An 11,635-nucleotide genomic window follows, 5' to 3' on the forward strand; every position below is an offset into this window, starting at 1 on the left:
CCCCCCCGGCTTTTTTTTTTTTTTTTTTTTTTTTATATCGGTCAAAAAGGAACAAGGGAATAGAAACATAAGGAATAAATCAGGGGGAAAAAAAAATCCTACCCAGCTTTTCCACTGTGCCTGTGGAGTTAGGTCTAATTTTCTTTTTTTTTTTTTTTTCCTTGGGAACAGAACTATTAAATTTGAATCAATATTCTTTTTTTGGGTTGTTATTCATCTTTCTCTCTTAAGGATGATTTGCACATCTCTGTTAGCAGCAACACCCCTCTGGTTCATCCCGGATCCCCCTTGGGTTGGAACCCTGTTTGTTTTTTGGTGGCACTTTGACAGTTTCACAAGGCAAGCGTAGAAAAGGTCACGAGGGACTAGAACAGTGAGTCAGGCAGGGAGGGGGGGGCAGAGAGGGAGGGAAAGGAAGCCAGTGCTTTTCCGATTGAAAACCTGCCACCAATCATGCATGATTCAATGGCAAAATGAATCCCAGGCGCTTTATGTTGTTGTTGACATTTACTTAGCAAGAGGGGTTGATGGGCAGATTTAATGGGGTTGGGACGGCTCACGTTTAAGTCAAAGTGACCAAAGTGCAATATTAAAAATGATTGAAGTGGGAACCTTTTCAGATTACTCATTGGCTATCACTTCAAGAAGCCATGTGGTAAACCGAAAATATGCTGCATGAATGGCCCAGCTCTTTTAAGGAATGCATCGATTTAGCAGAGACTGAATATGTTGCTAAATTTAAGCTCCAGCCTGTCTCTGACTGGGAATAGCCGTTCCCTTGCAAGGCTGCAGTGTAAGCTACTAAGCCCTGTCCTGCCTTCGTAAATGGCAGGGCATGTAGTTAACACCTCAGCCCTGCGCAGAGAGCTTTGCCGCTGGCCTTCCCTCCGCTCCCGACGCACAGCCTCCTCTCAGCCTCGGCGGAGAAGCCTGTTTCTGCTCTCTCCTCGAGGCAGGAGAGACGAGGCGGGTTATTGTTTTTCTTATCATCCGTCTCGCTCGTGCCACCGGAGTTGGGACGCACTGTGCTCCTGCTTCTATCATTTAACTTGATAAGAGCTCCTGCTTGTCCTAGGCAGCTTTCAGAGGGATGGACTGAGACACCGTAGTGCATTTACTTGGAGCTCCCCTGTCCCAGATCTTGGCTTGACTTTGCGTGTGTGTGCAAAGCAGAGAAAGCAGGTTTGAGAGGGAGATGGAGGTGGGAGGGAATGAACGTTACCTTCTCATGAACATGGGGGACATGGTGCTGCTGAGACCTGGATGGACAATTTTTTTATAGCTGTTGCATCAAAGCAGAGAGAAGTACCTTAATAACTAGGTAAGATCAGAAGCGGGGAGAGAGAGAGAGCACCCTCTGCTCCCAGACCCCCTGTATATCTTGGCTGCAGGCTCCTCTCCCACCTGGCCAAGGAAAACCAGAAGACTCATTAGCAGTGACTCTCTGTGAGATTCCCCTTTCTCATTAAAACTGTGACTGTGACTGTTCCAGGGCTTAGTGAGACTGAGAGAAGGTGAGGGGTACTTGCGTTTCACAGCATCGCCACTACGATCCGTGACCTGAGACTTGTTATGACTGTTTCAGTGGGCACATACCCCTTAATAAAGTGGGGAACTGTCTACTTACCCACAACAAAGAGGGGAGGACAGAGGGAAAAGCTATTTGATCCTTCAGAGATCCCCCACTGGGAAAGGTATTTGGTGAGCAAAGAGGAGACAAGTGGTGATGTTTCCATTTCCATTTCAACTCTTGCAACAAGGCTGCCTGCATCCTGCCCACAAATGCAAATGGAAGCACAGTACTGCGCTGTTTCATCCTCTCTCCTGTGCTCCATCTTGTGATGGTGCCTTGCAAAAGCCCCACAGATTGTACCTCCTGTGTCCTCTCTCAGCACAGTGTAAGGACTGGAGAAGAGCAGTTTTGTGGCTCACATCGGGGTAAAAATAGGACAAGATATGGCCACTGCAGCCCAGGTAGATACCAGGTGGCTCCTTCCATTATGTTCAGAGGTGGGTTACTACAGATTAGCTCTAATTTATTGCTGTGCATCAGCATGTATTAACATTGTTTTGGAAACCTATTTATATTTATATTTATATTTATATTTATATTTATATTTATATTTATATTTATATTTATATTTATATTTATGAGGACTTGTCACCTCACAAACTAGGTATAAGGAAGATATTTTTTATGATGAGGGTGGTGAAACACTGGAACTGGTAGATCCCCCATCCCTGGAAACGTTCAAGGTCAGGTTGGATGGGGCTCTGAATGACCTGATCTAGTTGGCGATGTACCTGTTCATGGCAGGAGGGTTGGATTAGACGACCTTTAAAGGTCCCTTCCAACCCAAACCACTCTATTATTCTATGATTCTACATAAGGGGAGACAGAGGTTGTTTGCGATGCACCATGGCAGAGAGAAATCCAGGAAAACTCAGGTACAGAAGCAGCACGTGAGCTATTTTTCATTGGTTTTCCCATTCAATACACAAGGTAATGTAGTGAAAGACACAAGGTGTCAGATGCTTCTCAAGATATGGCCTATTGTCACAACATCAGGACTTCAGGTGAGATGCTTTTGGCAGTCACACCCTCTTCCTCCTGAACCTACATGGTTCACCTTCTCTTAATGCTCCTCACCACCTCCAGGGGAGGTGTAGGCAGCTAAGTGTGTGATGGGCACAGCCTCACGTTACCACCCTGTGGTGCCTTTCTCTGCCACTCAGCCCACCCAGGGCTCTGCAGAGCTAGCCCCTAATTAGTGCTCAAATAAATATGACTTGGGCCAAATTAAACACCGAAGCTTAAAGCAAGATCTGGAAGCCTGGGCTCACAAGAGTAAGGAAACTGAAACAGGAAAGGGGTTTAATTTAAGGGATAAAGTCGCCCATTAACTCTTGAAAAAAAGAAAAGCCAACAAGCCAGGACAACTAGATGGTTTCCCTTGACCCTGAAGGGGTAACTCAAAACAGCTGGGTTATAAAGATGGCTAAGATCAAGACAGTGCACCCATGACCCTCATGGTGCAGGCAGCCTGCTGTGTACAGGGCAAATGTTTCCCTGAACATTCACAGCTTCTGCTTTCCTGAAGCTTTGGTCCCAATGCTCCAATACTGTTATGATCTCGTCATGACACCCTCCCAAAAAAGTCCAAACACAGTCAAAGAACAAATGGTAGCAGGTTAGCCAGCTGGAGAAGAAAACAGCTGAGAAGCCTGTGTTTAAGGGAGAAAAAGTGGGGGCCTTCGACCAGGGAGGAATAACAATAACCAAACTCACACATAAATATCAGTCAGCCTCTCTGAAGGAGCTGATGTTTGCTCCAAAGTCAGGTTTGTCTGAAAGGCACTGCAGAGAGGTCAAATTTGTACACAGAATGATCACAACATGAGTTGATTAATGTGCAAGTGCTTGGATGAGATTAAGTAGAAGTTGGGGTGACATGGTTCTGGGTACCCAACATATATAGTCCTGACAGAGCAAGTAGAAATGTTCTTCCACAATTCTTATTGCTTGACAAGGTGCACACACAGGAAAATGATTGTTATATTGCAGTGAGCTGCTGTGGTTTCGGCTGGGTTTAGTTTCACTGAGCTTTACTCTGAATTTCAAAAGCTTTAGCGTCAATCTCTGACCACGTGCAAGTTAAGGAGTGGTGAACAAAGAACAGTCTTGCCCCAGTCAAAATGTAGTTTCTACTGAAAAGGACACATTGCCCTGGGATAGGCCTTGCTGGGCTTGTCCTCCCCTCTTCACTGACTCCTCTGCAGGAATTCAGATCAAGCAAGACCTGGTGGCAAAGCCTACTTTGCCCTCTGGAGAAGCAATCTTTCAAGGTGAAATTCAGTTGCCCAAGCAAATACATATTCTGCCATTTCCCACTGGCCTCCTGCTGCCTTTCCAGAAGGGCAAGGGTTTTCTTCAGCTTGTCTGTAGTATTACGAATGTCTATGGCCTAAATAAGGCAAATGAAGGAAATAATGGCTTCCTTGTTTTGCAGATGATGAACCAGGTGCAGAGGAATGTGTTGACTTCTCCTGGGACAGCACAAGCGGAAAGGGAAAATGAACACGCCGTTCCTAAATCCCATACTGGTATCTTCCAGCCTGCTGACCAGCTCTTTATCCTGCTTGGCAGGCACAGAGGCTTGACCAGAGTGGAGTTGCTCTTAATTTCCAGATTATGTGTGCTACTACCACGGCAAAGAAGTTTAGTCATGGCCTTAGGACGCCACAGAGGTCAGCAATGCTGTGTAAATACAAAGAGAAAGGATTAACCCTATGCCAGATACCTGCCACTTGGGAACAGGTTGTGAACAAGACTTTCTCAGCTGGTGTCCAACATCTCTAACAACCCCTTCTGTTGGCGGGTAACCAATGTCCCTCACCACAAGCCCTTGTGCAACAACATGTTTTGGCACTTCCATCCTTTTAATTCCCTTAATTTGTTACCACGTTTTTCTCTGCTTTGATTGCGAATCGATCTTTTTTCCTTCAGCTGAAGCTGGGAGAGGGTAGCAGACACAGCCTCATTACCAGCTCCCTTGGTTTGGCTTGACCATCTATTTGGGCTGGCTGGCTCTTCCTTTAGCCATTTGCTTTGGTCTCCTTGTACAACGTTGAGGTACTGGCCACTACATGCTTCAGAAATATGTTCACCAAGTAGAAGGGGAAGATGTTACAATAATCAAGATGAAATTATAAGCCATGAAAGTAAGGAGGTACAGACAGAGGAAGAGGCTGACGGAGTCTGATGGTCTTCAGAGCGGATCTTCAGGAGAAGGTGAAAAGATGTAAGATACATCAAGAAAAGATGGCCTGGCAGATGTGTGTGTGTGAAATACAAGCACACAAAGTGGAAGGCTATTAGTAGCAAAGGCATCTGGATAAAATTACAGCCTTACAGTGCATGAGAGAAAGAAAGAGAGAAAAAAAACTTTATGAGATCCACCAACAAGTCTTGCTCTGTTTTAAGGAAGAAGTACACAAATCAAGGGGTTATTTTTATTCTCAGAATAAGCTCGTTTCCCAAATGAAAGAACGAAAGATGAAGTTAAAAAAAAAGAGGTGGAGAAAGTCTTTCTTTCTACTCAAGTCCTGTGGAAAAATCCCCCTGATCCCAACTTTATGAAGCCCATAAAAAAACTTGGAAATCTATCCTGGCAGATGCCGGTGGGACTGGTGTTTGAGGCTTATACTTATTGGGTCTGATAGACAGAGGGAACGAGAGGGGTTGTAAGGCAGTCGGAAAAGTGTTCTGCTTTAGAAGTGTTCTCGTCAGCCTATTACTGCGTTTAAAGGTCAGCAGGGTGGAGTCATGGTGAAGAGAAAAACACAGCAGCAAAGAGCATTGCCTGCTGGCTGAAGCTGGGAAACTCCTGGTGACATCTCAGAGCGCTCGTCTCTGATGGAACAGAGGGCTCCGGCAAGCATTTTTTGGAAGCAGCAAAAACAAGGGTTTCCCTTCTGAGTTTTTTAGTCAGAGGCGCCTAAATCAGTAAAATGGCTAAATTCAGTAGGAACTCAAGGCCAAATTTCCTCTGGCTGCTCTTTAAATCAAAGCATGAAATACTAGAGCTGGGGAGAGAGAGCTCACCCTCATTCTTTCCTCCCCCATTGCAGGCAATGTGCCTTTGCTCTCAGTTGCAGAGGTAAAATGCTCTATTTTGGTACATCATGGCAACATTAAGGTAGAGTTCCATCATTTATTCCATACCTACAATGGACACTACTGTGCTTCTGTCTACATACACCCTTAACAGACAGAGGAACTAAACCAGAGAGAACCAGACAGCCACACCAAGCACTGTTTAGATATAAGGGGCTCAACTCTGGGACTGAAATTCCCAAATGCAAGCTGTGTTCCATGTTCTCTGAGCAGCGGTCACCAGGGAAAGTTGAAATGTGACTCAGAGGGTAAGTGGTGGATAGGGGGAGTAAGATACGGTGGCACCTACAATATTCAAAGGCAAATGTCCAAAAAGGGGAAGTCTGTGACATTCTGGCCTTCTTCCAGGCTTGAATGTCAACCTGAACCATAGGTACGCTCCTCCAAGACACTGTGCATTGTGAAACTCTCCCTCTTGGAGGAAAAATGGGCAGGGAAATGAGCTGGAATCTCTGGCAAGTAATCTGCAACTGAAACTAATGTCGGTGCAACTCACCTGAATCTGGTGCCTAATTCCAAGCAGTTCCCGGCTTCCTGGCTGTGTCTCACATCAAAGGGAAGGAGTATGGGCACCTTCATATCTGCCTTGAGGGATTTCTTAGGGCATCATAACTCCCTAGCCATAGTTTTAGTTTAGCAGATTGGGTGTAGCATGTGATACCCACCAGATCAGTGGTGAAGACAGAACTAGAGCCCTGCGTGCAACCAAGCAGCAGCTGCAGAGATGAACATGATCACTGTGAATGTATTGAATTTCATTCTCCAGACCTTAATTCTTGATTTCTCTCTCTCTCTTTCACGAAAGGCTGAGAGAGCTGGGACTCTTTAGCCTGGAGAAGAGAAGGCTGAGGGGAGACCTTATTAACACTTACAAGTATCTAAGGGGTGGGTTGAAGGAGGATGGAGCCAGGCTCTTTTCAATGGTTCCCAGTGACAGAACAAGGGGCAATGGGCACAAGTTAGAACATAGGAAGTTCCGTTCAAATACACGAAAAAACTTCTTTACAGTGAGGGTGACAGAGCACTGGCACAGGCTGCCCAGGGAGGTCGTGGAGTCCCCTTCTCTGGAGATTTTCAAGACCCACCTGGATGCAGTCCTGAGTAATGTGCTCTAGGCAATCCTGCTTTGGCAAGGGAGTTGGACTAGATGATCTCTAGAGGTCCCTTCCAACTCTGAAAATTCCGTGATTCCGTGATTCCGTGACAGATGAAGGCTGGTCCTTGCTCTCAGACATCACACTAAATCTGTAGAGGGGTGTGTGTGTGCACACATGTATGCGTGATTGTATAAGAGTTAAATATTTCCTTGGGAATAATTTCCAAGAAATAGGTGAACTCAGTTTTTCCTAATTACCAGTTCTGTCATTCTTTCCCACCATTCTGGTATTGTCAAAGAGGAATGTGGTATTGTTCTCCTTCTCTGCTTCTAGGAGACCTGTTGATGAAAAGAAATGAATGGATTAGCTGATCATTTATGGCTGTTCTTATGGACATCAAACCTGATTAGACTGAGACACTTTGATATCTTCACACTACATTTCCAAATTTTCCAGTTAGAAAAAATTCATTTAGTCCAAAAGAATTTTTTTTTCAATGAAAAATTACTGTTACGTGCTGAGGGAAGAACTGCATGTACCCTCATCCCTTTTCTTGAGTATCAGAAAATATATATTGAGGTATATAAGGGTACGCCCAAAAACCAGTGTACCCTGTGCGAGCCTGCCATTCCCATGACCTGTCACCAAAGGCTGTACAAACGCAGCGCACTAATGCAGGTTAGTTGCCAGAGGATCCCTGATCCAGATGGCTGGGGCCACATAGCCAGAGACATCCTGGCCTTGGCCAGAATGAAATCCCAGGACAACACCAGCCAACTGGTGCAAACCCTTGTGTTTTGCCTTCCTGGCAACATCCGTTACTGTCAGACAGCAACTCCTACGCTCTGTTCACCTCCACACTGTCTCAGGGAATCCTACATTAATTTAGAGGTTTCAGTTTCTATCCTCAAAGTGCCCTAGAAGACGAGCCAACAAGAATCAATGACTGTCTAAAGCCCTGGAACAAAAATGGGAGCTGTCTCAGATGCAGCTGTCCGTTATCAGAAGCTATGTAGGTCTGAGACTGCAGAGGAAAGTCCATTAAGGACTGTTGCAAACCTCCCCATCCTGTGCTCCAGATGCCAGCCTTCTCTAATGTCAACATTAAGTGACATAAGCATAACACAAACAAAACCCCTCACCCTACTACATAGATCTTCACCTTAAGAAGAGGGCATACGATATAGAAGAGCCTCTTACACACGATATGCTGTTAGCAGTATTTGTAGCCGTCTCAGCAGTGCAGCTGAAGGCAAGGAAATGATCTACCTTCTTTGCCCAGAGGAACAGAGCCAAAAAGAGAAAATGCTGCCCTGAGTTGTCCCAGGAGGGAGCAGTCAAAAGGTAGTCAGAGGCTTTTCTCCTCTCTAAACAAAGTTGCAAGAGACATTAGACTCACCTAACCTGCACCTCTGGCAGTGCTCAGCCTCTCCAGAGCCTAAATTGGAGCAGGCTCTGTACAGAGGGAGCCTGGATGGGGCAGAGAATTTAACTACACATCTATTACAAGGCTTTGTTGAGTGCACACATGCTCTCCAATTTTAACTCAACCAAATCTGGGAAAATTCTTTCATCGGTGCCAAAAGACACATCTGTAACGAGGATATTTAGCAGGGTGCTCCCTGCTAAATTTTGAGGGCCTGTTCAAAGTCAAAGGCACACTGCAGCTTTCCAAAGGGAGAAGCTTTCCAGAATTGTTTAGCATAGGTAAAACAATATATTTCCCCCCCAGCCTTGTTCTCAGACACTGTTTTGGCTGAACTATTTTGGCTGAAGTATCCAGGGAAATCCAGCCTATGGCATACACCCTGCATTTCATGGTGCTTTGCTTCATTTTTGACAGTGCTGTAAGCAGATGAAAACAGGGCTTTACAGTGAAAGGTTTCAGGCAACAACAAGTTTAGATGTTCCTACCTATTCTGACTCTAACGGCAAAACCATAGTAAAACTGTAATCAGATCTGCACTTTGTAGGTTGGGCTCTTTTCCAGCACTTATCATGGAAACTCTGGGAGATGGCAGTCTGCTTTAACTAAGCCCCAGCCAGGGCTATATAACTGTTTTCCTCATCTGGGAATACTGAGCTTCTCCAGCTGGTGGCATCTGCTACTTGTTGGCCAAGATGTCAGGTCCTTCTGCACTGTCATTTTTGGTTGAAAGCAATTTGCAGGACTTGCCATCATGGAGATGGATTTCAAGATAAGGAGGGAAGGTTTGAAAAAACAGATGCTGAAAGGTTTGAAAGAACAGACCTCCTGTCCTAAATACTGGTGACACTACCTCTCCGTATAACACACCGACAGAGGAAATACAGAACCACATACGTTGGGAGGGACCTACAGAAACCATCTAGTTCAACCTGCTGCTCAGAACAGGTCTAGTTAGAGCAGGTTGTCCAGATGACAATGGTGTGAGACACCTGATATCAAAGTCCTGTAGATATTTCTGGATATTTCCTGTGTCTTTTTCTATGGTTTCCAAGTCTGGTGGCCATGAAAAGTACATAGTCTGAATTGGTGCCTTGAATACAGACACCACAGAACCTCAACAATATTTGAGATAACTGTTGGACTTTTAAAGTGATCTTTGACACCACCATAGCTCCTCAAACTCTGAGGGTCTTAAAACCAAGCCGGTTCTAGGCAAGAAACAGACATGCTCTGTGCTTTAGAGCTTTACTGGAAATGGTCTACCTATTGGTTGAATTTCAAAATTACAAGATCACGAAAGAAAGTTGGCAGCTGTGATACAACACTCTAGCAAGATGTGTATCCATTAAGCAGCTATGGCTTGAAAAAAAAACCCTCAAAACTCATGTTGGGTCACAAATGAAATACGATGTAAAATCATAGGAAAATTACTACAGTCTCCCACAGGAATCTAGGGGAAGGATGCAGTAGCTGGCAGAAAAAGGAAGTAGTGTGCAGGTAACTCCATGCCCTTAAATCATCACAAACCCTATGATACACTGGGGAAGAACCTACAGCAGGGAAAAGGCTGATGTAAATTCTTTTTCTCCTTTCTAGAATGCAGCTGAGAGCTGCAGAAAACACAAATGAAGTGGGGAGAACGGGCCAGGGTGGTTGGACATCCTGGCACTTAAGTTAAGCTTAACTCTTGTTAACTCATCCCAAGGAGCTGCGCCCACTGCGCGGTAGCTATGCCCAAGCCCCAGCTGAAATCACTGAAAATTTAGGTTGATTCAATGGGCTTCATACGGGAGCAAACACTGCTCAGGATGAACAGGGGGGCAGGGAAGGAAATGAATGTGCCCTTACCCTATTGCAGCTCCCAGACAATTACGTCATTAGGTGCACACCATTTACACCACTGCCTGATTTATACCATGAGGTAATTTGGCCCCAGTAGTTATTACTGAGAGTGTTGAATGTATTTCACCTGGGATTTAATGAGTCTATATAGGGAAAAACTGATTTAATTTGGCTGGGAATAAAGTGGGAAGCCCAGTTATGCTTGGGTAGGCTGCTCTCTCTAGTAGTCACCCTGTTCTCCAGGTAGAATTAGTTCTGTTGTGTGTTATTCAGTTTGTTCAGGATAGATTCCATTTCCTGCTTTTAGAAACTTGGGTATAATTAGTAAGGAGAAAGTCTCACTATAGGCTACTCTACTGGTGTTACTTCATTTTAGCTCCCTTTGTTTCCTCCCGATTTTCCTCCTTCTGGGAGAGTGTGTGAAGGTGGTGGTGGTTTTCCTACTTTTTTTTTTTAATCCTTTAAATTTTTTAGCTTGAAAAGTTTAGTTACTTGGGAGGAAAAAAATGGGAGGGGAATGTTTGCTTTGAATTCTGAAATCCTGTGTGTAGTGGGGTGGTGTTTTGTTTTTTTTTTTTTTTTAAAAAAAAAACAACTGATCAGTGCTTCATCTTGAAATCTAGGCAGTAAGTTGTGTTGGTCTTTGTCTTAAAAATGTACTGTTCACTATTCCCACTGAAAACCAGCTCATCTTAGTTAACTAAGAAGCCTTCTGAACATACAGCTTGATAGTGCTGTGAAACAGGTTTGTTGTCATCTTGTGATGGATGCTATCATGATCACAGGGAAGTGTTTTAGCTTGGAAGAACTTTCTTTGCCAAAGCTGCTCAATGTTATCCTTTCCTGGCTTCACTAACTATTCAGACATCCCTTGGCTAAGTATCCCATCCTCTTTTCTTGCTGCTCCGAGGAGAAGAGGACATCCACTAGTGTCAGCAGTTCTGTTGGACTGATCTAGCAGAAACATGCGCAAGAAGAAATCCACAGGTTTATTTGCTGCCAAAGCAGGAGGCTCTGTAGAGCTGTGTTCTCCAGGGCAATTTGATATCTCCATTGGTGACCTGCATTAAAAAAAAAGCCAACAGACTTTATGTATCAGATGTGCAGGTGTCATTGGCCAGGACTGGTGAGGAAAGGGCCTGCCAGCAGACTGGAAGGGAGTCCAAAGCAAACTCCACAAACTGGAAAAATAGGTTGCGAGTCCATGGGCACAAACACAAATGTCCATGCTTAGGTGAGGTTAACCAGCCTAAAAAGGATGGAGGGAGGCTGGCTGGGGACAGCATGAGGGGAAGGATCTGGGGTTTACCATGAGTCACATTGTGAATATGAGTCAGCAATGTCCTGCTGTTGTACTATCCTGGGATATATAAACAAACTAATACTCTATAAGACACGTAAGCAGCTTTTCCACTCTGGTAGTGGAAGATGTATTAGCTGATGTATTGTGTCCTGAGGGGTCAGTGTCCTTTCAAAAAGAGAAGGAAAGAGAAATGAAAGAAAAGCAGTTTGGGTAATAAATCATGGTCCATGATGACCAAGGAGAAGAAGGGATAGTTTAGTCCAGGAAAGAGAAAATCTGAATTTTGG

Source organism: Vanellus vanellus (assembly GCF_965231255.1).
Source record: "Vanellus vanellus genome assembly, chromosome: 4".
NCBI lineage: Eukaryota > Metazoa > Chordata > Aves > Charadriiformes > Charadriidae > Vanellus > Vanellus vanellus.